General features: G+C 43.1%; 1 long non-coding RNA gene across 1 annotated transcript; it reads left to right on the top strand.

The window, feature by feature from the left end:
- The first annotated feature begins 3,286 nt into the window (after window positions 1–3,286).
- On the top strand, window positions 3,287–18,421 carry LOC138740116 (uncharacterized). Its single transcript, XR_011342683.1, has 3 exons — window positions 3,287–3,555; window positions 5,324–5,433; window positions 18,247–18,421. It is a non-coding gene; the product is annotated as an uncharacterized lncRNA (long non-coding RNA).
- Window positions 18,422–19,085: the final 664 nt, after the last annotated feature.

The following is a 19,085-nucleotide window of genomic DNA, read 5'->3' as shown; positions in this document are numbered from 1 at the left end:
ATAGAATAATTCAGCAACCTGACTTGTTACACTTCATCTGCAACTTTAATAGCCGTGATTGAATAGATAGATAACTCCTCCCAAATCAGAGCTGTTGACATACTTACAGTATGTAAGAAGCTAGAGGCAAAGAACATTTTTCCAGGGAAATTCCAGTTTGATCTCCCAATAAATCAACAAAATGATCATAAAATTAATAGGTTAACTGGGGCGACACGGTTGGCGTAGAGGTTAGCACAATGCTTCACAGAGCCAGTGATTGGGACTGGGGTCCCACGCTGCCTGTAAGGAGTTTGTATGTCCTCCCCGTGTCTGCATGGTTTTTCCCCGGGGGCTCCGATTTCCTCCCACTGTTTTGAAATGTACCTGGGGCTGTAGGTTAATTGGATGTAATTGGACGGCACGGACTCGTGGGCCGAAAGCGCCTGTTACCGTGCTGTGTTCACTAAAATGATTTTAAAAATCAAATTTAAAAAAAATTAAAATTAAACAAACATTGTTTTATTGATTTGTCAGCCCTAATTCAAAATAATAATGGAAATGACACTTGAAGTTTGTTACAGTATTTACTTACAATAAGTAACTTCATTGTAAAATGACTTTGGTGTTAAGTCTGGGAAGAATATTGAAAGAAATGCCTACATTCCTACAGCACTATTTCTGATCTTGGAATGTCTCAAGAAACTTACAGCCACTAAAGGGCATCAACAAGTCATCAAGCTAGAGTGTGGTAACATTTTGCAAGCATTTCCTTGCAGATCTTCTCCTTACATTCATTATAATTGTTCTACCTTCTTCTAACTCTACTCCAGCTCTCACTTCTCTGCACTTTTGTTTTATTATTGCACTACCAGATGGACTTGCATATGGGTTGACTTGGCTGGATAGCATGTAAAACAAAGCTCTTCAATGTATCTTAACATGTGACAATAAAGAATTCAATTCAAAAATCCACACAATGTTATTCAACTCAATGTACAGTAAAACTCCTGGTATCTGGAATTCAAGCAACTGGCAAAAAAAAAATCTCGGATTTAAAAAAATAAAATAATGGTTTAAAAATATTTAAGTTTAATATTGTAAAAGTAAATGCTCTCTGAAGTAACACATAAACCTTTGCTGAAGATGGGATTTTACAGCCAGCAGAGGGCCTTGGCCAGGCTTTGCTCTTAACTGCTGTTTGAATAAAGTTGTATGAAACAGCAATGGTATCGACTGGAATGAAGAGCTGGTTTGGTGCCTCTCACTGTTGGGTAACTCTCTTAAAGTGTCTCCTGTCCCTGCTTATTAAGAGTTGCCCTAGTCAGAGGCTTTATCTATGAGCTTGGGGGAGTTTATTTATAAGTACAGGGCCCTCCATAATGTTAGGGTCAAAAACATCTATTTTCCTTTATTTTCCCCTATGCTCCACAGTTTAAAATTTGTGATCAAACAATTCACATGTAATTAAAGTGCACATTCCAGATTTTATTCAAGGTTATTTGTATACATTTTGGTTTGACCATGTAGAAATTACAGCACTTTTTATGCATAGTTCCCCCATTTCAGGGCACCATGATGTTTGGGTGTGTGTGAGTACTCAGGTATGTTTAATTGCTTCATTGGTGCAAGTATAAGAGAGATTGCCTTGCTTCTAAGCTTTTGATCACCTTTGGAGTGTGTGGGTGCCATTTCTCAACATGGGGACCAGAATTGTCCCAATGAAAGTCAACGAAGCCATTATGAGGCTGAAAAACAAGAATAAAACAAATCTTAGGATTACAAAAATCAAAAGTTTGGAACATAATTAAGAAAGAGGGTACTGGTGAGCTCAGTAATTGCAAAGGGACTGGTACTCCAAGGAAGATCTCCACTGCAGATGACAGAAGAATTCTCTTCATAATGAAGACAAATTCCCCAAACGTATGTCCAACAGATCAGAAATACTCTTCAGGAGGCAGGTGTGGTTATGTCAACGACTACTGTCTGCAGGAGACTCCATGAACAGAAAAAGAATGGCCAGATTACAGTTTGCCAAGTATTTAAAAGAGCCTGCAGAATTCTGGAAACTCTTGTGAACAGATGAGACCAAGATTAACCTGTATCAAAGTGATAGCAAGAGTAAAGTGTGGAGGTGTAAAGGAACTCCCTAAGATCTAAAACACACCACATTTGCCATGATTTGCATCTTGCAGTGTAGCCTCTGTGTTTCTGCCATTGATACATCCACACCTGCCTCCTGAAGGGTATTTCTGATCTGTCATACAGATGTTTTGGGGATTTTTCTTCATTATGATGAGTCTCCATGGAGGGGAGGGAACCTGCAGATGTAGTGATGGTGAAATATTTTTATAGAATGTGACTGAAAATAAAGTAAAATGCTTTAAGGTTTATATATTCATGTAAGTGAAGTTTGTTCAGTGTTTGTACAGTATAGTATTTTTGTGTTTTAAACTGTTTATTTTTAATGCAAGTGTATTAGTTAGCGATTGTAAGAGTAAGTCACAACTGAAAATGCATTTATCTGGCAATGACCTACCCCCAAAGGTGACGGATACCAGGGGATTACTGTATTGTAATATAGCTAACAGGGAGCCACTTTAAGATGCAACATCAATATGATCATTTCTTTTCAATCATTTGATGTCATTATGCAATTTAAACTGCATTCAGACAATGGGTGACAGTAAGAACATTTGAAATTTTTTCATTGTGGAATTCGAAATCCTGAGCTTGGACTCTGATCTGATTGGGAATAACATCTTCAGCTGTCATGGCACCACAAGGTACCATGTAAAAAAGAAAATTTAATCTTGAAGTTCTATGAAGGAGAACCACAGGTTTCCAGGTAGGAGCCCCTCTTGTCCATTTCTTTCCCTCTGCAGTCACTGTTTTTCTTTTCATTATGTTTATCTTTCACCAAAATCCCACCCTATAAAGGAAAGGGATTCGATCGCCTTGTGTACATCATGCCCGTTTGCAGCTTTCAATGTCATGAAACTGATGTTTTAATTCTCTGCTTATGGGTTTAAACAATTTTCTCGACATGCAATTTTTTGGATGTTCAGTAAGCCAAGGCTCCCTAATTGGATGCAAGTTAACTCCTGGACAGAGTAGCTGAGTTGAGCTGATCCAGCGTCACTGGTTAGTCATCTCCCAGCTGCTTTGTGCTTTGCACAAGTTGACAGCATTTTGTTTCTCTGCATTGCGACAGTGGCAAGATTTGAAATGACTTCAGTGCCAAAGAGACGCAGCATGAAAGCAGGGCCTTCGCACCACAGAGTCCACTCATTTATACCAACCCTCCTTTAATCCCTCTTCTCATTAACACCCTCATCCAGGAGCTTTTTACAGCAAACAACCTATCAACACACAACCTTTGGGATTTAGGAAGAAACTGGAGCATTTGGAGGAAATGTGTGCAAACTGCACACAGACAGGACCTGAGACCAGGATGAACTCAAGAGCCTTGATGCTGTGAGCCAATGAATCTACACACCGTCCGATTGACTGTGAAGCACTTTAAGACAGATCTTAAACTTTTGCTGCAAAAGTTTCTATTTTCTTCCTTGTTCTGTAAGTACTTACAGCTTTTTTTTCTCAAGTGTTGTAGGAGTCAGGGCTTGAATGATCTCTGAATCAGAATCAGAATTTATTGTCATTGACACATCATAAAATCCATTGTTTTGTGGCAGCAGTCACAGTGCAAATATTTAAAGAAAAGCAAATCTCAAAATAAATAAAATAGTGCAAGAAAAAGGAAACGACAAAGTAAAATAGTGTCTGTGGTTCATTGATCATTCAGAAACCTGATGACAGATAGGAACAAGCAGTCCTTGTGCCACTGAGTGCTCGTCTTCAGGCTCCTGTACCTTTTTCCTGATGGTAGCAGAGTGAAATGGGCACGGCCTGGGTGATGGGGGTCCTTGAGGATGGAGACTGTTTTTTTAAGACACCGCCTCTTGTAGGTGCCCTCAATAGAGTGAAGACTGGTGTCCGTGATGTCGCAGGCTAAGTTAACAGCCTTCTGGAGTTTTTTCTTGTCCTGAGCATTGGCGCCTCCACACTAGACAGTGATGCGACTAGCCAGAATGCTCTCCAAACTACACCTGTAGAAGTTTTCAAGCAATTTTGGTTACATACAAAATCCCCTCAAACTCCTCACAAAGTACAGCTGCCTTCTTTGTGATTGCGTCGACGTGGAGGCTGCAGAGATGATGACACCCAGGAATTCTGACCCTCTCCACTGCTGACCCTTTGATGAGGACTGGTTCATGTTCTCCTGATTTCCTCCTGAAGGCCACAATCATCTCCTTAGTTTTGCTAATGTTGAGTGTAAGGTTGTTGTTGTGCCACCACTCCACTAGCTGATCTATCTCCTTGCTCTACACTTCCTCATTTTCATCTGTGATTCTCTGGCAAATGTGGTGTCATTGGCAAATTTGAAGATAGCTTTTGAATTGTGCCTGGCCACACAGTCATGAGGGTAGAGTGAGTAGAACAGTGTACAGGTCCACCTGTGCTGATCGTCATTGAAGAGAAGACATTGTTTCCAATTCATACTGACTGTGGTCTTCCAATGAGGAAGTCAAGAATCCAGTTGCAAGAGGGATGCAAGGACCCAGGGTTTAGAGCTTGTTGACCAGCACTGAGGGAATAATGGTGTTGAAAGCTGAGCTGTAGTTGATGAAGAGCAGTCAGATGTTTGAGTTGCTGTTGTCTAGGTGATCCAGAGCTAAATGGAGAGCCAGTGTTATTGCTCCTACTGTGGAGCAATCATGACTGTAGGTAAATTTCATTCGGTCCAGTCCTTTACTTAGATATGTGTTAATTCTGTTAATGTCCAACCTCTCAAAGCATTTCATCGCAGTAGATGTGAATGCTACTGGGCAGTAGTCACTGAGGCAACCCACTCTGCTCTTGTTGGGCAATGGGATGATTGATGCCCTTTTGAAGCAGTTGGAAACCTCTGACTACAGTGGTGAGAGATTGAAAATGTCAGTGAACACTACGGTTAGTTGATTGGGATAGATTTCCAGTACAGTACCTTACCAAGTATGCCAATAGGACTTGGTGCCTTGCGAGAGTTCATCCTCTCGAATGATATTCCGATGTTGGCCTCAGAGACAGATATCACAATATCATCAGTCTTTACAGGGATTCTCGTAGGCACTATTGAGCTTTCTTTCTCAAAGCAAGCATAGAAGGTGTTCAGCTCATTTGGGTAGTGAAGCATCACAGCCGTTTATGGTGTTCGACCTCGCTTTGTAGGATGTAATGGCCTGCACTCCCTGCCGTAGAGATCTGGATCACTGGCCTTAAACGCCTCTTATTTCATCCTCAGCAGGTTTCTGATTCATTGAAAGCTTTTGGTTGTGGAACTCCTGGACACACACTCTTCCATGCAGGTCTTGATGAAGTCGGAGGCACACGTATATTCATTCATGTCTAAGGGTGAGTTCTTGAATATGGTCCAGTCCACAATTTAAAGCAATCCTGCAGGTGCTCCTCCACCTCTCTCGGTCATACTTCCATCGTCTTCCCCACTGGTCCTTGGTCTCTGCTTGTACGCTGTGAGTAGAAGTACAACCAGGTGATCAGACTTGCCGAATTACATTCATGGTATGGGTTGGTAGGTGTTCTTCATGGAGGTGTAGCAGTGGTCAAGTGTATTTACTCCTCTGGTCTCGCAGGTGATGTGTTGGTGGTAGCTTGTTGGAGACTTCTTCAGAGTGGCGTGATTGAAGTCTCCTGCAATGATCGGGAAGACATCAGGATGCGTTGACTCATGACTGCTAATCACAGTGCTCAGCCCCTCCAGTGGTAGCCTGACATTAGCCTGAGGCAGAATATACACTGCATCCAGGATGATGGCAGTGAACTCCCTCAGCAGGTAGAATGTGCTTCACTTGATCACCAGATGTTCCATGTCAGGGGAGCAGGACGGGGACATAATTGTCACGTTTGTCTCTGGTTCATTACACAATACCCAATTTAGAATTGCCATTTTCCTGGTCGGCTCAGTCACAAGCTGTTCTAAGAAGCTATCTCGTAGGCATTCTAAAAATTCTCTCTTGAGATCCAGTACCACCCTGATTTTCCCAATCTACATGCATGTTAAAATCCCCCATGAAAACCCTAACATTGCCCTTCAGACACACCTTATATATTAAATATTAGGGGCAGGAATAAGTGACTTTGTCCCTCAAGCCTGTCCTGGCATTCAATATGATCATGGCTGATCTTTCGGAGGCCGTATCTCCTCTTCTGTGTTCCCATTGCCTTCAGTTCCCTGAAGTTTCAAAAATGTATCTACCTCCGCCTTCAATGACCTAGCTTCTGCAACCCACTTGGGTAGAGAATTCCAGGGCTCCATCACCCTCTGTGTGAAGAAGTTCTCCATCATGTCCCCCCTAAACATTTCCCTTTTCACCCTTAACCCGTGTCCTCTGATTTGTATCTTACCTACCCTCAGTTCTTGAATCTGGAAATGCTGGTCTTCAGGTTCCTGGACCTTCTGCCTGAAGAGAGCAGTGAGAAGAGGATGATTTTGTCAGTAGTTGTTGATATCGTTATATTCACTTGATAACAATGCTCTGTAAATTACATGAATGCCTCATCAAACGAATATCTCATGCATTTTTTTTAATGCACAGCACAGTAAGAAGCTTTTTTGGCCCATGAGCCCGTGCCACTTAATTACACCCAATTGACCTAGACCCTCGTTACGTTTTTGAACAGTGGGAGGAAACACACACAGAAACGGGGAGAACGTACAAGCTCCTTACAGAGAGCGCCAGATGTGAACCCGGTGCTGTAACTGCTTTGCGCTAGCTGTAGCAGCTATTCAATTTGATAAATTAGAAATGTAGAAATGACAAGTGTAGCTGTTCATTGCAAGCTCCGACCTCCCATCCAGTTAAGACACTTATGAGACACTGCCTCAAGAAGGCAGCCAACATCATAAAGAATCGCCATCACATTGGTCACATCCTCTTCTCACTGCTCTCTTCAGGCAGAAGGTCCAGGAACCTGAAGTCCAGCATTTCCAGATTCAAGAACTGAGGGTAGGTAAGATACAAATTAGAGGACACGGGTTAAGGGTGAAAAGGGAAATGTTTAGGGGGGACATGAGGGAGAACTTCTTCACACAGAGGGTAGTGGGGGTGGGGTATGAGCAGCCAGTTGAGGTGGTGAATGCAGGCTCAGTTCCCACATTTAAGAAAAATTTGTACGTGAATGGGAGGGGTGTGGAGGGCTATGCACTGGGTGCAGGCCAGTGGGACTTGGCAGAATAATAGCTCAGTGCAGACTAGAAGGTCCGAAGGGTCTGTTTTCTGTGGTGTAATTTTCTATGGTTTTACATTCATCCAACTTTGAGTCTCATTGAGATCTGCCCTCGCTGAGCACCAACTCGCCCTCCACCTACCTAAGATTTACATTGGACTGTTTTTACCAAGTGAATCTTTGGGAAAGTTCAGCCTCAGAGATTCTCTCAATTTTACTTTTTTTTAGTGTTGAAGCTGTAGTAAATGCACTTCTGCTTCCCTTTTCTCATTCTTTGCTCCTTTACTGCGTTTTTTTTTAATAGTTTCTCTTGCACACATAACATACATTAGCAAACAATCCTAGTTCCTAATAATGACAATGTAATTGGGCAATCCCCACACACAAAAAGTCCAGTTCTACCATTCATTCAGTGAAAATGCCATCCACTTTGGAAAAGATTCAGCTCCAAAAATCTTCTCAATTTATGATGGATCTAAATTAGGAGATGGAGATGAAAGTTCTTAACTCACAGCACCACTTTATCCTTCATTCTGTAAAAACATAAAAACAGACATTACTCATGAACAGCACTTTGCAGCTGTTAAGAACTTCAAAGAGCAAAACATAACAGAGAACAACATTATTTGAAGTCAGCACAGAGCTAGCAATTACAGTACACCATTCAGAAGAAAATGTTCAAAGATAATTAGGCAAGAATAATTTGTGGCTTATTCCTTCTACCTGTCTTTTATAATGTTTACCTGTCAAATAAGCTTTGAAGAATAATGCCTTAGATAATGCTGAGTTTCAGACTGAGAAAGGAATAATTTGCTGCTCTCTTGGCATCTTCAACCAAGCACAAACAATGTCTCCAATATTAATTTCCAGCCCGGACTGTGGTTGGAATTGCATAGGGCACAGCAAAAATTCAACAGAACAGGTAAGACCCCGTCACAGCTGTGGAATTGAAATAATTCATTTGGACTTTTGTTTACATGTTTCTGAACCTTTCATTTCTCTATTTATGCGGCAAAGAAACAGGGCAGAATTAAATAAAATCAGAATTTATTATTGTGAACATGTCAAGAAATTCATTGTTTTGCAGCATTACAGGTGCAAATATAGCTATAAATTACTTTTAAAAATAAATAAATTAGTGCAAAAGAAAAGAAAATTCGATAGTGCCTGTGGTTCATTGTCCATTCAGAAACTGATGGCAGTGGGAAAGAAGCTGTTCATGTGCTGCTGGGTGATCATCTTCAGGCTCCTTTACCTCCTTCTTGATAGTAGCAGTGAGGAAAGAGAATGGCCTGGGTGGTGAGGGCCCTCGAGGAGAGAGGTTTTCTTTCTTAAGTCGCCACTTCGTGTCGATGTCCTTGATGGAGTGAAGACTGATGCTCATGACAACGCTTGCTGAGTTCACAACTCTCTGTAGCCTTTTCCTGTCCTGAGCATTGGCCCCTCTATTCTAGACAGTGATGCAACCGGTTAGAATGTTCTCCACGGTACACCTGTAGAAATTTGCAAGAGTCTTTGGTGACAGACCAAATCTACTCAAACTCCTCACAAAGTATAGCTGCTGGCGAGCCACCTTCATGAATGCATCGACATGGAGGCCCATTAAAGAGTTCTTTCGTACTGGTAACTCTTCTAGTCTGCAGCTGTAATAACATCAGGACAGATTTCAGCATGTTATTGTGTGCAGTAACAAGTTTGCTGGATAACTTACTACATGAGCCAAGCTCACAACATATCACTGCATTTCAATAAAAGTTGTGCTGCATTCAAAATGCATGTATGCAGTTACACAATGGGTTATATCTAATTGAATGTCAATAATGAACACCTTTTTAAAGTTATGATAAAAGGAAAAATCTTAAAATGTTAATGAATTCAATCATAATCTATTATGGCTGTTTAAATATATTACCAAAATAATATTTTTAAAACATTATTATGAACAAACTTTTCAATGATTACTTGCCAAACAAAAAATCTGCCTGTTGATTTTTATGGGTTTGAATAGGGTGACGATACATTGAAAATTATCCTTTTAAAGCTTCACTCAAGATTACCGTGAAATCTTTAAAGATGTCTTCAAACTTTGCACACATTTGTTGACTTCAGAAAAACTGGTGACAATTTCCTTCTTAGTCTTTTCAATGGCTGAGGTCACCGATGCAGTAAATTAACTGATTTCACTAACTGCAGTGATGGGCTAGTTTAGAGGGGAAGTTGCAAGGTATGGACTGAAGTGCCATTAGAGGTTTGATTCAAGTGGGTGATTTCTTAGGAATGATCACACCACAGATAGCGTACAGATGATGGTTTATTGGTAAGGGATAAAAGTGACTCTTAAATTAGGGATTGACAAGTGACAGGAGAGAAATGCTAATGTTAGAGATGATCATCCATGGATTCAAGATAGGCTAGGTTTGATGGGTTGAATTACATCTCAGTTTAGATTTAAAGCTTATCAGTTAAGTTGTTTCTATCTAATTCCTTTGTCACTATAAAAGAAACATTCCCTTACTGAATGACATGAATTCTGATTTTTAAAAAAAAATGTATCTGTCAAGAAATTAGATTGCACAAAGCAAGGAAGTTTGCGTGGGCTGTGTTTCTAATTGGCCTCCTTGGGGAGCTGTGCCTCCAATATTTGTGGGTAGGAGATTTTAGTTGTGTGGCAAGATTTTCTCTCTGTGGAGCAGAGAAGATTAAGGAATTATGTATTCAGAGCATTCAGAATTTGGAGGCTTGATGACAGGTAGATGCTGTATCCATAAGCAGAAGCACATGTAAGTAATGCCTCTGTGAAATGAAGCAGCGATGATCTGAGAATGTTTTTTTACTAATGTGTTATGGAAGGAGGTACAAGAGCCCGAAGATGCTCCAGAAACAGCGTGGTCCCCTCTGCCATCAGATTTGTGATGAATGATGAAACACAGACACTACCTCACTTGCTCTTCTTTTCCACAAATTTAAATATTTATTTTTCAAAAATGTAATTTATTTTTGCACTTCTAACGCTGCTGCAAAACAACAAATTTCGTGACATGTTCCTGACAATAAATTCTGATTCTGATTATCTGCAGTGAGTGGAGAGAGTAACATAAACCACAACTTTTAAAACAAATTGCCGAGTTAGGTGGAAAGAAGGGATGAGTGGGATCAACTGATTCGTTCAAACATTAAGCTTCTCGATGGAAAAGGTGGCAAAGTGGAGGGGTGCCTTGCATCTTCAGTGCTGCATGAGGCACCCCAGCGCCATGGAATCAACACCACAACCTCCAAGAACCTGGAAGAGAAGAGCGATGAAAAATTAACACTGTAGCATATTAGTTGGTATTACCTTAAGCATTGTATCATGTGATCTATTGCTTTCTGCTGTTGCACGATTGTATAATTTGGACTTACTGGATATCTGTCTGCCTCTGGTACACACACAAATTGAGATGTTGACCTTGTTTAATTCTCACATAATGCTGCAGTATCTTAAAGAGGGAATGTAGAAGACACAGTACAGTTGGCGCAGACATTAGCACAACGCTGTTACTGCGCCGGCGACTTGGGTTCAAAACCAGCGCTGTCTAGAAGGGGTTTGTACATTCTCCCCATGTCCTTTGGATGCTCTGGTTTCCCCCACCCTTCAAAATGTAATGGGGGTGTAGTTTAATTGGGGGCAATTGGGCGACACAGGCTCATGGGCCAAAAGGGCCTGTGACTGCTGTATGTGTAAAAAAAATACCAGAGAGGCCTGTGAATGCACCATTAGCCTCACTTACTGATACACTGTGTCTCATCACCCAACTACCAGCAAGCTCAATACACACACACACACACACACACACACACACACACACACACACACACACACACACACACACACACACACACACACACAAACTCAGCTGGTCTAGCAGCTTATCTTTTTCTCCTATGGATGCTGCAAAACCAGCTGAGTTTCTCCAACATTTCGGTATGTTTTACAGCTCAGAACATCAGGGGCAAAACTCTCTCAACCTTCGTGAAAATCTATATGGAGAGCAGCAGCAATCATCAACGATCCACACCACCCAGGGCATGCTCTATTCTTGCTGCTGCCAGCTGGAAAGAGGTATGGGTGTCACACGATTTGTACCCCCAGAGACTCATATGTTTGCAGAACGGTGGAGGCAGTGTGGGAAGGAGAAAATAATAAAGCAATGTTCACAGATTTCTGGAGAATTCTGCTATATTCGGGTATATTGGTATGCAGAATGAAGATCCCTGCCAGAAAATCCTTGTGAAACATTTGGTAAGAAATTGGCACCATTCTTGCCCTTGCTGTGTAAAATGCTTTAGAGCTCCAAAAAGTATCTGCAGCTTGAGTGCAGACGTACTATCTGGCAAATCACATCTGGCACCTATCGATGAGGGTATTGTTCAGCCAAGGTCGATCACAACTTAAGGGCTCTTACTTTGCACATTATTTATTATTGAATATTTATTTTCTGTATTTGTTTGCTCTCTTTCGTTGTTTACCTTTCTCTCTTTTGTATTCATTTCTTTCCTTGAGTACAGATTTTTCCTTGAGTACATATAAGTAGAAATTCTGCCTGGCCCACAGGAGAAGGAATCTCAGGGTGGTGTCATGTATGCACTCTGACAATAATTCAGAGTTTTGAATTTTGTTCTTTCAGCCTCAGCAAGATAATGTAAACAGGAAACAGCCAGGAAGAGCTGTGGAAAACCAATATGCTTACATAGATCAGGCCCAAAGAGATGGGAAGTTGCCCCACCGAAGCATTCACCATTGACGGACCTGGAAGTGTTGATAATGACCGTATCTGCCAATCTAATTCTCCTCCGCTCTCCTACTTCTCCAGCATCTTCCTGTTTAAAAAGTGCGAGGGTCATGAGTTGGTGTTTTCTCTCTCTCTCTCTCTTCCCCCCGTCCCCATTTGTGGCATTCCTATGTCAGCCTTCCTCTCTTTTCTCTTAATTTCCCTCCTCTCATTCTCCAAGGAGAATGTTCACTACTCCACCCTTTACTGTGGATGCGGTTTTCACTGAAACCTGAAAAACAGAATTCACCAGTCACTGCATAAGTTGCAAGCTGAAACAAGTAGAGAAAGCAGCAACTATTTACAGAATCGTAGCAACATCAAAGGGAATCATCCAGCGACTGGGTTTTAAGGAGTTGATCATCCCTGTGGAGGCTGGGCTGGGCCTTTGCTGTTGTCTAACATGTTTGAGAGAACGTCTGGATTGAAGTATGGACCAGCAGGGTGGCAGAGCTGCTGATAAACTACAGTTGCATGTTGTGATCGACCTTGGCTGAACAATACCCTCATCGATAGGTGCCAGATGTGATTTGCCAGATAGTACGTCTGCACTCAAGCTGCAGATACTTTTTGGAGCTCTAAAGCATTTTACACAGCAAGGGCAAGAATGGTGCCAATTTCTTACCAAATGTTTCACGAGGATTTTCTGGCAGGGATCTTCATTCTGCATACCAATATACCCGAATATAGCAGAATTCTCCAGAAATCTGTGAACATTGCTTTATTATTCCAGAATCTGTAATGTTTTTCTCCTTCCCACACTGCCTCCACCGTTCTGCAAACATATGATTCAAATGAGCTGTATGTTTGAATGATGACAGATCTAAGCTGTGGAATTGAACCTCTTCACTGATCCCTTGCCAATAACTGTTGAAAGGAAAGTTGCGGTACTTTTAAGTAGCAATATGTACCAAACTTGCTGAGTCACTGGCCATATTTAGCAGCAGGGAACATTTGGCTTCCCTTGGATCTCATGGACCTCATTCGAACTGCAACAGAAAGGAGATTTTCTCAGTGCACTGCATGATCCTTTATGATGAGAGGGTTTCTGGACACCTCAAAACCCTTATCCACTGTATATATGTTTGGCTCTGTCCCCTTGCTGACTGTGTCTGAAGTTCCTCCCACTGATCCCTGAATAAAGGCGACTGTACCGCAGCACCCTTCTAAGTCCAGCCTTCATTCTGTTGTCAATAAAAGCCTATCAGTTTCACTTTAACTTCTAGTCTTTGAAGTAATTGATGGTGCATCAATTTTATTGACAACAGTTTTTTTTTGATAATGGAGCAGATTCTGAAGCCAGAAAAGTTAGACCTCGACCCACAATCGCCTGACGTATCCAACAGCTTCAAACTCTGGTTGTGTTGCTTTGAAGCATCCCTGCAGGCCTTCTCTGAGATCATCCGATCAGAGGACGACAGGCTGCAAGTACTGTGTTCAGTAGTGCAGTGGTACATTTTACGTGCCAGAGCTCATCAAAACGGCAACGAGGAGGTTTGTTGAGACTTCAGACAGGAGGAAGTGGAGGTAGGCAGCCGAGAACAAGGGGGGTGGCTACCGAGAATGGGGTGGGGGGGGGATGGTGGCTGCCTCTCCCTCTGCTGCCATGATGTGCCAGAACACTTCCATGGTGGTCCTGATGTGGCCCAGTGAGATGTCAGAGTTGCCCGGTGAGGTGCGGGAGCGGCGCTCCAGTGAGCTTCGGCACTGCACCCCTGACTGTATGCCCAGGTCAGGTGCCTGGTATATTCGATGATCAGGGATACCGAGTCGTACCAAGAGGTGATGGAAATACCAAAAAGCCAGTTCCGTAGGAAGATAAACAAGGTCTATGCTAGACACTTCCTGGCTACCCCCTAAGCGCTGAGTACCTTTGGGCCAGCGAGCTCCCTGATGGGCTTGCACCTGCAAGGCCAAGATGGCCATGGTGAACATGGAAGACCTGATCAGTGATGCTTATATTACAGGCTACATCCAGCAGAGACTGTTGGAGTAGGATGAGCTCAACTTACAGAAGGCTGTTGAACTAGCAGACATGCTAGAGGTGGCCCTCCAAAACATGGACGTGTACCCAGCCGACAAAGCGGTTGCCTTGTGGTTATTGCAGGTGCCGACATCTTGGGATGGAGGAGAGCCACAAGCCTACAGAACTCTGCCACATCCTGCCAGCGATCTGACCATGGCCGCTGTTCTCTGCAAGCACCCAAGGAGCTACTTGTGTGGCCTGCACAAACACTCTTGAAAATGCTGCCCGATGAAAGACATGATTTGCTGTAGCTCTGGAAAAAAAAGGGCGTTACCCAAAGTCGTCCTCTAGGCCATGGGGGCTGCAATCTTGGATGCTGCAATCTTGGAACTGAACGCCCAAATACTCCACCTCATCTACAGCGATACAGTGTCATTATTAGGTCGGAGGTGTGGCGGTTACTGAATGAGGGGATCATTTAAGCCAGCACCAACCCCTGGAGAGCCCAAGTGGTGACAGTAAAGAATGGGGAGAAACACAGAATTATCATGGACTACAGTCAGACTATTAATAGATATACGCTGCTGGACGTGTACCCTCTTCCCCACATATCCAACATGGTAAATCAAATCGCTCCATATCAGGTATCTTCCACTATTGATTTAAAGTCAGCATACCACCAGCTCCCCATCCATCCAGACAACTGCCAATATTCTGTTTTTGAGGCAGATGGCTGCCTCTACCATTTTGTGAGGGTTTTCTTTGGCATCACCAACGGGGTCTTGGTCGTCCAGTGGGAGATGGACCGCATGGTAGACTGGTATGAGCTGCAGGCCACATTCCCGTATCTGGACAATGTCACCATTTGCAGCCATGACGTGCAGGATCATGACGTCAATCTCCAAAGATTTCTCCAGACTGCCAAACTCCTTAAACTTACATACAATAAGTGTGTGTTTCACACAACTTGCCTTGCCATCCTTGGCTGCATTGTAGCCCTCTTTTGGAACTCCCCCTTCCCCAGAGCCTCAGGGCTCCGTAAAGGTGTCTGGGCTGCTTCTCCTACTATGCCTAATGGGTCCCCAATTATGCAGACAAGTCCTGCCCCTTTGTTAAATCTACCTCTTTTCTCCTGATGTCAGAGCCTCCGTGCAGCCTTCAGCTACATCAAGGTGGACATTGCCAAGGCCACGATGCATGCTGTGGACGAATCCACCCAATTCTAGGTGGAAAGTGAAGCATCCAACTTTGCCCTGGTCACCACCCTTAACGAGGTGGGAAAACCTGTTGCCTTTTTTCCCCACACCCTCCAGGGCCCTGAAATTCAAATCTCCTCTGTTGAGAAGGAGGCCCAGCCTGTTGTCGAGGCGGTATGCCACTGGAGACACTACCGCACCAGCAAACGATTTACCTTGCTGACTGACCAACGTGCAGTTGCTTTCATGTTCTACAATCAGCAATGAGGTAAAATGAAAAGAGGTAAGATAATGAGGAGGAGAATTGAACTTTCCACCAACAATTATGTTATCTTTTACTGGTCAAGGAAACTTAATTAACCTCCAGATGCCCTATCCCACGGAACATGTGCCAGCGCACAAATAGACCGGTTACAAGCCCTCCACAATGAACTCTGCCACCCAGGGGTCACCATGTTCTTCCACTTTATCAAAGCCCACAACCTGCCTTATTCTATCGAGGAGATCAGGACCATGACCAGAAACTGCTAGTCTGTGCGGAGTGCAAACAACACTTTTATTGACCAGACAGAACACATCTGATAAAGGCCACCTGCCTCTTTGAACAGATGAGTATTGATTTCAAAGGGCCCCTCCCCTCCTCTGACCGCAACGTGTCCTTCCTCAGCATCATTGACAAGTACTCACATTTCCCATTCGCCATCCCCTGCCCAGACACGATCATTGTCACAGTCATCAAGACCCTGCACAATCTCTTCACCCTGTTTATGTATCCCTGCTATATCCATAGTGACCGGGGTCCTCTTTTATGAGGGACGAGCTGTCAGAGGCAGGTGGAGAAGGAGACTGCTACTGTCTGGAAGGCCATCCTCCTAGCCCTAAGGTCTAGAGGCCTTCCATTCTCCCACTAGCAAGATGGCACCCACAATGCACTCCACTCAAATCAGATCGCTCCTATGACCACCAATGCCTCTCCAAATGAACAAATGTTTTCCTTCCCTTGGATGTCTGCAACAGGGACCATGCTGCTGGCCTGGCTGATATCCCCAGGGCTTGTCCTAGTCTGGAAGTACGTGAGGAGCCATAAGTCTGACCCACTGGTTGAAAAGGTCCATCTCCTCCTCACCAAACACCAATACGCTTGCGTGGCATAACCTGATGGGCATGAGGACATGGTTTCCGTTCGGGATGTGGTCCCAGAGACCATTGCCAACTACGCTGCACCCCCTTCACTTATTTCTACCATGATGCATCAGGGCCACGACATGTTGCACCAGCCCCAGTGGATCACATGTCAGATCCATCGCCATGCATCCACCAAGCCAATGCTGACGGCAACCTACAGGTATTCCAGACCATCCAGGATTCCACAATTGCACCGCAGTTGGTACTACGACGGTCACAGAAGCAGACCAGACCACCCAAAAGACTGAATTTGTAAGAACATTTAATTCATTTCACCCCACTGGATTCTTTCTAAAACAAGGATGAATATGGTAAACCACTGTTTAGGACATGCCCCTTACAGACTGTTCCTGAGGCTCTTCCCATTGATCCCTGAATAAAGGTGACTATGCCACAGCCCCTCCTCAGTCGACAGTCAACCAGCATGGACATGTCTCCATTCTGTTGTCAATAAAAGCCTATCAGTTTCTCTATAACTTCTAACTATAAGTCCTTGAAGTAATTGATGGTGCATCAGGCTTCATATCTATGTTTCTCTCATCTTTGAGTCTACAAAGAAACACTAATGTACATGTTGAAAATGTTGTTTCTCTCCACAGATGCTGCTTGATCTCCTGAGATTTCCACCATTTTAAGGGTGAAACAGTTAGCGTAGCAGTTAATGCAACGCTGTTACAGCACCCGCAACCCAGGGATGAATCTGGGACCGTCTGTAAGGAGTTTGTATGTTCTCCATGTGGGTTTCTTCCGGGTGCTCTAGTTTCCTCCCACCGTTCAAAATGTACTTGGGTGTAATTGGGCGGTATGAACTCATGGGCCAAAAGGGCATGTTATCGAGCTGAATGTCTAAATTTAAAAAATAATTCTGTTTCTCTGTATGATGTATGGTATATTAGCTGCTCTTTGAGCGTTTTTCACAGTACATCATGTATGATCCTGTCTTCAGTTTGGGGATTGTAAGAGGTACTTTCAGGTTGGCTTATCACGGTGGGTGAGGGGAGGGGTAAGTCTAAGAATATTGTTGGTTTTTAGAAAATAAAATGCAAAGCAGTGTGAAACGATGCTGTGTGTCAAAGAATATAGCAGACATAATATAGAATGCTACTTGTGCACTGAAGAGAATAAAACCATATGGAATAGATCCGTTGACAATCAATGACTCTGCAGTGCAATCACATTTTTCTTGAAATGGAACAACTGGACAATGAAGATGTGTCTCCTGAACACCTTTTGGTGTCTTTTATGGATTTTGGGCTCCTGTAACCTATTTCTGTGATCTCCTGTCATACTTTATGTCCACTAGTATTTTGCCCACAGAGCAAGCGGTTTTGGTCAGTCCAAGCATGCCTGGGCAGGCACTCAGTGCAGGTGCAGTGCTATGAAAATGTTGCCTTAGGCCTGGGCACGTTTGGAAGGCATTTAATTAAAAAAAATCTTTAGACATATAGCAGTGTGATAGGCCAGTTCACCCCTGCGAGTCTGTGCCACCCAATTTACACCCCTTCAACCTACACCTCAGTACTTTTTTGAAGGGTGAGAGAAAACAGGAGCCCCCGGAAAAAAACCCATGCAGACATGGGGAGGGCGTACAAATTCTTTACAGACGCGTGGGATTCAAACCCTGGTCCGGTCCCAATAGTTGGCGGTGTAAAGGCATTGCACTAACCGCTACGCCAACCGTGTTGCTGAGAATTTTCTTGGCAACTACTGAGCACCAAACTGCATCCATCTGATTGACAATGTGCTTCAAACATATAAAACCATGAAGTGCAACATATCATTGAAAATTCATTTTCTGCATTCACACTTGGACATTTCCCTGCAGATCCTGGTGCAGTCAATGACGAACGTGGTGAAAGGACATTGCAACCATGGAAAAGCTGTATCAGAGCAACTGGAATCCATCAATGCTGACTGACTATTGTTGGACACTGACACAAGAGGCATCAGATGCTGAGTACCAACAAAACTCAGCAGCAAAACATTTTTAGGACAGTTGAACGAATGCATTACATCAGCATCATTATGCAATTAAACATACTAAATTCAATAAAAGTTCATTTAATACTTGCCTACTTCCTTAAGTGATACAGGAAACCTGAAATTATCTTTGCGTTCGTCTTAAAGTTTCTATCATGATCCCCTATCTATTTATTTTCAGGAAGTAAACATTTTGGGGAAAAAAAAATGCTGTCCAGTGTAATTAAACAGGAAAGGAGTTGAACATCTTCACCCTCAGCCACAGCAAGATCTGGCATGTGCATGCTAAAAATATTGCTGAAGCATTTTCGAACATCTTCACCAGAAGATATGAACAGAAGATCCAATTCAACTTTCTCCTGAGATCCTCAGTTATGTTTCTTTAAAAATAGAATTTGCATATTACCGGTCTTAAAAATGTCCAACATCTCGGCATTGGTTGTTCACACACGAATGATCAAAACTTGAAATCTCCATTTCCTTACGTGAGTTTAGGCTGCATACCAGAAGTGTGGCGATTAAAGAGGCGGAACTTGCAACGTGGGTCAGCGATACGTGCTATTCATTAGTCTGTTGCTCATGGAATGCCCGCAGTTAGCTTTAGTCTATAGGCATTCGGGGAAATTTACTAGGGGGTCTAGGAGGTAAATATCTGAACAGGAATGGCACCCTCATTCCTGTTCC

The sequence above is a fragment of the Narcine bancroftii genome, chromosome 7, assembly GCF_036971445.1.
Source record: "Narcine bancroftii isolate sNarBan1 chromosome 7, sNarBan1.hap1, whole genome shotgun sequence".
NCBI lineage: Eukaryota > Metazoa > Chordata > Chondrichthyes > Torpediniformes > Narcinidae > Narcine > Narcine bancroftii.
The sequence above is the reverse complement of the archived record's forward strand: the minus strand, read 5'-3'. Positions and strand labels throughout refer to the sequence as shown.